This window comes from Odocoileus virginianus, chromosome 11, assembly GCF_023699985.2.
Source record: "Odocoileus virginianus isolate 20LAN1187 ecotype Illinois chromosome 11, Ovbor_1.2, whole genome shotgun sequence".
Lineage (NCBI taxonomy): Eukaryota > Metazoa > Chordata > Mammalia > Artiodactyla > Cervidae > Odocoileus > Odocoileus virginianus.
The window spans coordinates 2,058,010-2,069,252 of record NC_069684.1 but is presented as its reverse complement, the minus strand read 5'-3'; the positions used below and the strand labels follow the sequence as shown (position 1 = coordinate 2,069,252).

At 45.6% G+C, this 11,243-nt stretch overlaps 1 non-coding gene across 1 annotated transcript; it reads left to right on the top strand.

The window, feature by feature from the left end:
• The first annotated feature begins 2,738 nt into the window (after positions 1–2,738).
• TRNAC-ACA (transfer RNA cysteine (anticodon ACA)) lies at positions 2,739–2,810 on the top strand. The gene has a single exon. It is a non-coding gene; the product is annotated as a tRNA-Cys (tRNA).
• The last annotated feature ends 8,433 nt before the right edge of the window (positions 2,811–11,243 follow it).

The window sequence follows — 11,243 nt, the reverse complement described above, 5'->3', positions numbered from 1 at the left end:
CAACATTCAAAAAACGGAGATCAAGTCATCCAGTCCCATCACTTCTTGGCAAATAGATGGGGAAACAATGGAGACAGTGACAAACTTTATTTTCTTGGGCTCCAAAATCACTGCAGATGGTGACTGCAGCCATGAAATTAAAAGACGCTGCTCCTTGGAAGAAAAGCTATGACCAACCTAGACAGCATGTTAAAAAGCAGAGACACTGAAGGAGGAAACAGACAGAACAGGCTCCACCTTGAAAGCAGGACTCCATCTTGGGCCGGACTGTGGCCTCTGAGCTCTATGCCCAGAATCTGTGGAAACGACACGCCAACTGGAAAACCAGGCCCCCGGCAGGAAGAGACCCAGGGCTCTGCATCGCCTAAAAGAATACCCTAATTATCTATGTTTCCGAATAGAATCATGCATTCTGTTATGCTTATTGGGGTATGACCACAAGCCTGTTGATAATTGGCCACTCTTAACTACCTAGGCTTAAGGCATATGAATCACAGGTTAACTTTGATTGTATCTTTCTTTTTCCTTTGTTCAGATTAGTTTCAGGGAATTTGGGGAGGTGGTTTGGGCATGTACACTTAGGGTATATAAGGTTTTCACAAAAACTGGTCGGGGTCCTTGGCTAATAGGAGACTCGGCCTTGGGCCCACCGGTGTGATAGACTGCACTCCACTATCTGCACTGTCCTTCTGAGTGAGTTTGTTTCCTGCAGTGTGGCTACAACAACACTACTTTGCTGACAAAGGCCCATCTAGCCCAAGCTATGGTTTTTCCCGTAGTCATGTATGGGTGTGAGAGCTGGACCATAAAGAAGGCTGAGCGGCAAAGAATTGATGCTTTCAAACTGTGGTGCTGGGGAAGACTCTTGAGAGTCCCTTGGACAGCAGGGAGATCAAACCAGTCAATCCTAAAGGAAATCAACCCTGAATATTCATTGGAAGGACTGATGCTGAAGCTGAAGCTCCAATACTTTGGCCACCTGATGTGAAGAATTGACTCATTTGAAAAGAGCCTGATGCTGGGAAAGATTGAAAACAGGGGAGAAGGGGACAACAGAGAATGAGATGGTTGGATGGCATCACCGACTCGATGGACATGAGTTTGAGCAAACTCCGGGAGTTAGTGATGGACAGGGAGGCCTGGCGTGCTGTAGTCCGTGGGGTCACAAAGACAGAGCGACTGAACTGAACTGAGGTACTTTAGAGAGAAGCTAAAGCAGAGGATCTGGGGGACGGGTCTGTCCCAGGAAGGCCCTATGGGGTCTTGGTCATTGGGTTTTGCTGTCTTCCTCAAACACAGGCTCCATGAGGGCAAACAGCTGCTCGGTCTGCCTGCCACTGCAGGGCCGCGTCAGCACAGTGCCCAGGCGAGGTTTGCTATCCAATGAGCAAAGACTGGTCCTGCATTGCCTGAGTGGCCAAAGTCTGAAGGTCAGTTTTCCAGTGGCTGCATTTCAATGGGCTAAATTCCTCATAAGCGAGTCAAAAGCTGAGACTGCGGCAATTATCCGGAGTTCAGATGCAAAAACCCCCCCTGGACCTCAAATCTCCATTTCAAGAGACAATGCCTGTTTCCAGTTCTGGACCTGGCCGTTTGTAAATCTCCCTATAAGCTCCTTACCTACTGACCGTGGGCAAGAGGGCTTTCTCCTTCCTCCCCAAGTGGGGAGTTTGGAAAGAGTGAGGTGCTGGTGTCTTGTGGACTTGCGTGCAGATGGTTTGGGATGGGGTTTTGGTTCCCATTTCCACTCTTTACTTAGAAAAGAGGGCTTCCCTGGTGGCCCAGACAGTGAAGAATCTGCCTGCAATGCAGGAGACCTGGGTTCGCTCCCTGGGTCCAGAAGGTCCCCTGGAGGAGGGCATGGCAACCCACTCCAGTATTCTGGAGAGTCCCATGGACAGAGGAGCCTGGCGGGCTACAGTCCATGGGGTCACAGAGTTGGACTTGACTGACACTTCCACTCTCACACTATATATATAATAGATAAATAAAAAGAATCCGGACATGACTGAGCGACTGAACTGAACTGAACAAGAACCCACTGTATAGCACAGGCAACTATACTCAACGTCTTGAAATAACCTACAATGGAAAAGAATCTGAAAAGTAATATACATATTATTATATATAATAACTATTACTGAATACAAACTCGTCCTGCTTGGCAAAGCGAGCTGGCTGCCCGAGCAGATGGCAGACTGATGTCTCAAACAACCGTCTTCCCTGGGTCTGAGGCCAGGTTCCTCTATGGGTAAGAGATGGGGGAGGTGAGGAAACAAAGTAAAAAGGCCAATGATCTTGCAAATACCTCCTAGAATGGCAAGCCTCTGGCAGGGGGATATATTAATTTCTTCCTTCCTGCCATCCACAGGTGGATAGGGTTCTAAACAAAGGCATTTTAACTTAACAGTCAGGCAGAGGGGCAGGATTCTCTGAGGCAGGCCATTTTGTGTGATTATAATAACAATAGCAATGAAAAGCAAGTCAAAGCAACAGTTCCAATAGAGTCAGAATTGGCTTTTTCCTGCAACAATACTATGTATTGTGTTATATAATATACATATATATAATATATTGTACATATATATTAATACATGTACAAAATATCATATGATATTATATATAGTATTCTTATATATTAATATAAGAATATTATATGGAGTGTTAAATAATATTTTCTGCAACAATACTATATTTAACATGATGTATAATATTATATTACACATTAATATATGACTTCCCTGTTGGCTCAGACGGTAAAGCGTCCGTCTACAATGCGGGAGACCCAGGTTCGATCCCTGGGTGGGGAAGATCCTCTGGAGAAGGAAATGGCAACCCACTCCAGTACTCTCGCCTGGAAAATCCTATGGGAGAAGCCTGGTAGGCTACAGTCCATGGGGTCGCAAAGAGTCGGACACGAATATATAACACGATGTATAGTATAATATTATATTATATATTGATATATAGCTGAATCACTTTGCTTTATACCTGAAACTAATACAGCATTGTAAATGAACAACACTTGAATAAAAACTAGAAGAAGTTTCACCTTGGTTATCTCAATTTAAATCTTTAAAGGAAAGAAATCTGGACCTTCCTGGTGCTCCAGAGGTTGAGAATCGACCTGCCAGCGCAGGGCATGGATTGATCCCCGGTCCAGGAAGATCCCACATGCTTCAGGGTCACTGAGCCCGTGCGCCCGAGGGCCCAAGCTCCACAAGAGAAGCCCCCACAGAGAAGGCCACACACGGCCATGAACAGCAGCCCCAGCTCGCCACAACGAGAGGAAAACCCGCACTGAGCCAGAGACCCAGCACAGCCAAAATGAGTGAATGAAGGAAACCTGCATACGTCTGCTGCTCTCCTGCTTTTTAATCTTTTTTTAAAAATAGGATTTATTCTTGGAGCAATTTCAGGCTAACTGAGTGGAAAGTAGAGAGATTTCCAACACGCCCCCAATCTTCAGGGGTGATCGCCTCCCCAACTGTCAACATCCCCCCGGTGTGGTAAGCTTGTTGCAGCTGATAAAGCTACACTGACTGTATCATCACTGTTGTTGTTTAGTCGCTAAGTCGTGTCCGACACTTTTGTGACCCCCATGGACTGTAGCCCGCCAGGCGCCTCTGTCCATGGGATTTCCCAGACAAGAATACTGGAGTGGGTTTCTATTTCCTCCTCCAGGGGATCTTCCCCACCCAGGGATCAAACTTTGGTCTCCTGCATTGGCAGGGAAATTCTTTACCACTGAGCCCCCAGGGAAGAGTCCTAGTTCACATTAGGGTTCCCTTTTGGTGTTATACTTCCTGTGGGTTTGGAGAAGTATAATCCACCATAGGAATCTCAGACAGAGTAGTTTCACTGCCTAAATGTGGTTTGGAGATTTTTTTTTTTAAACTTTCATTCTTAAAAATTCAAATGAACCCTTCACTGTTACCATATTCAAGAAAAATATAAAGACAACATTCCAAACGTATATACAGTGATGTCTGGCATTCAAATCCAGAAAGCTGTTGGATAAGATTAAATAAGTAAATAAACTTAGTTTTCCTTTAGTTATATAGGGGGGAAGAAAAGTCTAAGGCTCAAGGTTGTTCAGAATCAGACACCAGGCACCCGCTCTAATCTCTACCCCAGCCTGCCTTCTTTCGTCACTGCTGCTCCGGCACATTTTGTTCACTCAAGCCCCCGCATCTTTGCTCAGGCTGCTCCTCCCCCGAGCATCCTCCGTCCACCTAGTCACCATTCATCCTTCGCGGCTCAGGTGTGTCCGAGGGCACTCAGGAAGCCGCTGCCGGTGCCCCCCGCCTCCCGATATTCCCCTCACTGACCTCCCGCTCAGTCACTGCTCCATCATTTGCTTTTGATTCATATCCTGGTTTTTACTGCTAGTTAAAATTTTATATGTGTCAGTCTCGTCTCCCCCAACTGAATTGTAAACCACTAAAACACAAAGGCTCTGTTCTCTCCATAAGAGAGATCCAAGCTTAGATGCACAGCTCACCACGTTCTTTGCACATTTCACTAACTGTCATCAACCCAAGCCTGCAGTGCTTCCACCATAAGTAAATGGACTTCCCACGTGGCCCTAGTGGTAAAGAACCCGCCTGCCAATGCAGGAGACATAAGACACGCAGGTTCGATCCCTGGGTCGGGAACATCCCCTGGAGAAGGGAATGGCCACCCATGCCAGTATTCTTGCCTGGAGAATCCCGTGGACAGGGGACCCTGGCGGGCTACAGTCTGTGGGATCACAAAGAGTCAGACACGACTAAAGCGACTGAACACACCATAAGAAAAGTAGGTACAATCAAATCATAAAGACCATCTTTTTTATGCCTCAGTTGAACTAGAACAGAGCCATAAACCTGACCTGGTTTGGTTCACGATGACAAATCAGATTTACCTCCCAGCAAAGCTTCCACAGGATGGAATCAAGATTGCCAGGAGAAATATCAATAGCCACAGATATGCAGATGCTACCATTCTAATGTCAGAAAGTAAAGAGGAACTAGAGAGTCTCTTGATGCGGGTGAAAGAGGAGAGTGGAAAAGCTGGCTTAAAACTCTACATTTTAAAAACCAAGATCATGGCATCCAGTCCCATCACTTCAAGGCAAATAGAAGAGGAAAAAGTGGAAGCAGTGACAGATTTTATTTTCCTGGGCTTCAAAATCACTGCAGATGGTGACTGCGGCCATGAAATTAAAAGACGCTTGCCCCTTGGAAGGAAAGCTATGACAAACCTAAACAGCGTGTTAAACCAGGGACATCACTTTGCTGACAAAGGTCTGTAGAGCCAAAGCTATGGTTTTTCCCGTAGTCATGTATGGGTGTGAGAGTTGGACCATAAAGAAGGCTGAGCAGCAAAAAATTGATGCTTTCAAACTGTGGTGCTGGGGAAGACTCTTGAGAGTCCCTTGGACAGCAAGGAGATCAAACCAGTCAATCCTAAAGGAAATCAGTCCTGAATATTCATTGGAAGGACTGATGCTGAAGCTGAAGCTCCAATACTTTGGCCACCTGATGTGAAGAATTGGCTCATTTGAAAAGACCCTGATGCTGGCAAAGATTGAAGGCAAAAGGAGAAGAGGGCGGCAGAGGATGAGATGGTTAGAGAGCATCACCAACTCATTGAACATGAATGGAGCCAACTCCAGGAGACAGTGAAGGACAGGGAAGTCTGGAGTGCTGCAGTCCATGGGGTCGCAAAGAGTCGGACATGACTGAGCCTCTGAACAACAACGACAAAGATTCCCAAACAAGAACCAGGCACAGTGATTCCACCTCCGCTAGATGTGAACTAACCCACAGCTAACCAAACCGATCTTCCCCCAAACTCCACACCCAGCTGCCTCTCCATGTTCCTTAGCGGTAACTGGAATTATACGTGGCAGATAAATTGTTAGCACTGGGGTATATTCCCTCTAAACCAACCTGCCCTGACATACCAGCTCCCGGTCCTTCTGGAAAACAAAGCACATAAAAATGTTTTTGTACAAGTGACTGTCTTTGGGTCTAATCTCTCCTGGAGTTCTACAGCAGGGAAACAATCACAGCACAAAAGGACAGAACTGAGACAGGCGTGTTTGCGCAATGAGGATAAGTTTCTTTGGTTGACAGAAGGCTGTTTTTTGCTTAAAAGCTGTTTTAATGCTGTTCTAAGATGCCAGTCCCCTTTTTCTTTTTCAAGCCCATCCCTTAGAAGAAAAGAAAATATGGTCGGCGATCATTAGCCAGTTTTATTTTATTTACTAAGATAAGATTTACAGCTTTCAAGCACGGCTAAGCTCTTGTGTACGGCCCACAATTACCTTTGTGACACAGAATATGGTGGCCAAGTTTCTTTGTAAATGCTGGACTCTCCCAAGACAGTGAAAATTCCTGCATACCACTTGCCCCAGTGACCTCAAAGAAATAGTCAAATCACAGCTCATTACTGATTAGAACAGTCATATAACAGAAGGTAATGTGTGGAAATCAGTTATCACAAGACAACAGAAAAGCAAAGATTATTTTTAAATGGTATTAGGATGACTAGATAACTTTGTGGACAGGGAAAAGGATGCAAGACCATGATTTATATTAATGCACAAAATCAAAGTCCTAACTAGAGCACATTAAATAGTTTTAAAATCATTACAATTTAGCAAAAAACCAAGTAGGTCTTTGGAAAAACAATCACATGTTCTTCAGATTTGACACAACTGAAGAAAATCTGAAAGAAAACAGAACTCCATCAAATAAATAAAATACTTAAATGTCTATGCAAAAAAAAATCAAGATTAAAGGAAAATTAGTATAAATTTCAGATAAGGAGTATCATAAATATCTCATCTTAAAGTTTAAGAATAACAGAACTCAAAAAGCCAAAAGACAAAAGATGGAAACAGCTAAGTCAACAAAAGAAAATGAAAATTATAAAATAGTGCCTGTTGGTAATTAAGGAAATGAAAATAAACACTGATAATGACAGTAAAAATAATGAACATTTGCTATGTGCTGAGCACTAGATAGCTCGGCTATCAAGCCCGAGCCCCTGGTGGTGGGAGCTCATATTCTTAGCCCCTGGACTGTCAGGGAAGTCTGAAAAACACTCTCATAGAGTAGGAACACATAGCAACATAGGAAAGTGTTAAAATATAAGGTACTACTCAAAAATAAGTCTTATCTTTAATTATTATGATTCAGTTCAGTTCAGTCGCTCAGTCGTGTCTGACTCTTTGCCACCCTATGAACCACAGCACTCCAGGCTTCCCTGTCCATCACCAACTCCCTGAGTTTACCCAAACTCATGTCCATTGAGTCCATGATGCAATCCAACCATCTCACACTCTGCCGTCCCCTTCTCCTCCCGCCTTCAATCTTTCCCAGCATCAGGGTCTTTTCCAATGAGTCAGTTCTTCACATCAGGTGGTCAAAGGATTGGAGTTTCAGCATCAGTCCTTCCAATGAATACTCAGGGTTGATTTCCTTTGGGATGGACTGGTTGGATCTCCTTGCAGTCCAAGGGATTCTCAAGAGTCCTCCAATACCACAGTTCCAAAGCATCAATTCTTCGGCGCTCAGCTTTCCTAATAGTCCAACTCTCACATCCATACATAACTACTGGAAAAACCATACCCTTAACTAGATGGACCTTTGTAGGCAAAGTAATGTCTCTGCTGTTTAATATGCTGTCTAGGTTGGTCATAACTTGATTACAATGACCTAAAATGTATAAAAAAGAGATGGAAAGGAAAAACAGAAAAGAAGGGACCATCTATAATATTTGAGTGTTCCTAAGCATCTTAGCTCAGTGGGTAAAGAATCCGCCTGCAAAGCAGGAGACCCCGTTTCAATTCCTGGGTCGGGAAGATCCCCTGGAGAAGGAATAGGCTACTCACTCCAGTATTCTGGCCCGGAGACTATATAGTCCATGGGGTCGCAAAGAGTCAGACAGGACTGAGCAACTTTCACTTTCAAGCATGTCAAACTAACTTTTAACAATCTACACTTAGAATCTTTATCCAAATTTTATAAAATAAAAAAGTTCTAAAAGTTTTCATAGAAATATAGATAAGTATGACCTTATGTCCTAGTCATCCTTCTTGTTTCGTTTGAGCCAATAAATTTGAAAACTAATGGGGATGGAGGTGAAAGATCCTTGAAAATGCCTTAGGGTTAGTGGCAGCTGCCCAGCACAGGTGCAGGGTGACACTGTCATCCACTCTTGTAAGCACACGGGGTCTGCAAAGGGCTGGGATATTTTCCTTCCTCTGCTCATTGGGGCAAAGTTTTTTATTAATTAATTTTGTATTTATTTTTGGTGGGAAGGGTCTTCATGTCTGCTCAGGGCTTTCTCTTGCTGTGGCACATGGGCTTAGCTACTCCATGGCACGTGGGGTCTTCCTGAACCAGGGATCGAACCTGTGTCCCCGGCACTGACAGATGGATTTTCAGCCACTGTACCACCAGGGAAGTGCATGGGGAAATCCTTTCAATTTGCTGCAAGGGACGACAGGCTGTGTCTGAGATCACATAGTAGACAGCTGCCCTCTGGAGCCCACTGCGAACAAAAATGGCAGCAACAATATGTGCGTTGGGGTGTGCGTTCAGTCGCCCGGCTGTGTCCGACTCAGCAACATTATAAGCACCAATATCTCCAGCCTCCCAGATGCCACTGATGAATTTCTAGGACAGCAGCGCTCAACAGTGCAACCAAGACCATCACGTGTTAGCTCTCCTGGTATGGAAGAACCATTCTCATCAGACGTGAGTCCAGTTTGGGATCCTTAATGTGAGCATAATATATGCATGATCCAATGTATTGATCCCTAGCACGTGCCAGTGTTCACAGCACGGTATCTTGATTCTGATCCCTTCTTCTGGCATCTTCTTCCGTCTTTGTCATCAGAATTTATCCATTCCTCTACTACACAATGTTGACTATCATATTAAGTGTGAAGGTGAAAGCAGTCGGTCCCCCCTCGGGGGCGGAAGCAGCACAGTCCCCCTGAGCTCCCTGGGAGGCTGGAAATGTTCTCTGCGTCCGCCCTCCGTTACTGCAGCCGCCGGCCATGAAGGGCAGAGCAGAAAGAGTTAAATAGCAAGAACCACACCCCGAGGCCTCCGTGGGACAGCCGGTCAACCCAGTTCAGTGTGAAGCTGGCGGGCTCTGACCTGCAGAGCTGACCATCTCGGACTTTGCAGCCAAAGTCACTACATCTCCAGGGCACAGAGGCCTGTGTGTCCACGGAAGGGCGAGATCACAGCACTTGGTTTCACTTGACGTGCTATTTATTTACTGAGTTTAGACTAAAGCAGGAAGAAGAGAGAAATGAAAACAGAACTCACTGTTAGGTATGTCAAAAACAGTCATCTAAGGAATCAATTGGACATGATATGTGATCAATCGTACTCTTTGTGACCCCGTGGACTGTAGCCCACCAGGCTCCTCTGTCCATGCGGATTCTCCAGGCAGGAATTGTGGAGTGGGTTGCCATTCCCTCCTCCAGGGGAACCTTCCTGACCCAGGGATTGAACCCACATCTCCTGTGGCTCTTGCATTGGCAGGCGGGTCTTTACCACTGAGCCATCAGTAAAGTGACAATATTCATTTTCCATAGGGGTTACAAACTTCTAGATCTTACTCCCTTAAAAGTCACCAAAGGGAAAGGGAACGGTGGCACTAGTGGTAAAGACCCTGCCTGACAATTCAGGAGACATAACAGACTCGGGTTGGATCCCTGGGTCGGGAAGATCCCCTGGAGGAGAGCATGGCAACCCGCTCCAGGATGCGTGCCTGGAGATTCCCATGGACAGAGGAGCCTGGCAGGATATACAGGGTTGCAAAGAGTCAGAGGCGACTAAAGCAACTTTGCACAGAAGAAAAGAGCATTAGCACATCACGTTCTCTTCTCTGACAACTCTGCAGGGTATACAGATTCACAGATCACATCTCAGCCAGAAAAGCCTGCCAGAATCTATAAGCTCCGTTATTGACAGCAACAACTACCCCTAGCGAGAGTTCTGATGAGAGTCCCTATGCTGGGGCTTTAAACACACCCATCCTCACCCATCTTAAATTCTGCGTGGCCTCCCCATTCTACAGATGAGGAAACAGAAGTTCAAGCGTGTTAAGAAATTTGCCCAAAATCAGACAACAACGAACAATTAGGATTTAAACCCAGATCAATATGACTAAGAAACACAAGCTCTTCACATGGAACTCTGCTCAATGTTGTGTGGCAGCCTGGATGGGAGAGGAGTCTGGGGGAGAATGGACACACGGATATGCATGACCGAGTCTCTGCGCCGTTCACCTGAAACTGTCCCAGCATCGTTCATTGGCTGTCAAAGTGAAAGTCGCTCAGTCGTGTCCGACTCTTTGTGACCCCATGGACTATACAGTCTGAGGAATTCTCCAGGCCAGAATACTGGAGTGGGTAGCCTTTCTCTTCTCCAGGGCATCTTCCCAACTCAGGGATCGAACCCAGGTCTCCTGAATTGCAGGTAGATTCTTTATGAGCTGATCCACAAGGGAAGCTGTACAAAACAAAAAGTTTTTTTAAATAAAACTCAGATGAGAGAAATAAACAGAAAGATGATAGGTTTAAATCTAACCATATCAATAGCAATAATAAATGTAAAGAGTCTAAACACCCCAATTAAAGGGTAGAAACAAACAACAAAGCAAACCCGTTCTCATTCCTCATAGCTCCATAAAGTGAAACATGATAGACACACACAGGAACAGCAGCTCACATCCATGCAGCTGCTGCAGTGGGTCTGCAAACACAGTAAGAACAGCATCTGCCGTTCTCACCATTTGCCTCTGTTTCATGGAACCTGTATTCTCCTCCTGGAGCCGGACTCCTGCCCTCTGCCCCTCCTCCCCTCTTCTCTCCCCCTCACGCGTGTGGGTCTCCTGGGAGCCTTCCCCCCGAATAAACCCAAGCTCTTCGATGCAAAAGTGGTCACGTCCACTTCATCTTGGGCCCTGACAGCACTGAACACAGAGATAAACCCAGTGCCCTCACAGAGGCTGCTCAGTCCCCGGCGGGTCTCAGGAAAGGAATCAGACACGAACGCACGGCTGTGACCACGTATGTCCTTACTCCCCATGCGGGCTTTTATACCGATGCCTACTGTTTCCAGGGCTTGAGGACAGCGAACATTCATTGAGCACCCGCTGTGTACCTTGAGAAACTTGGCACATTATATAATGAGTTGCTAAATGAGAGCATATACAACGAATTTGTC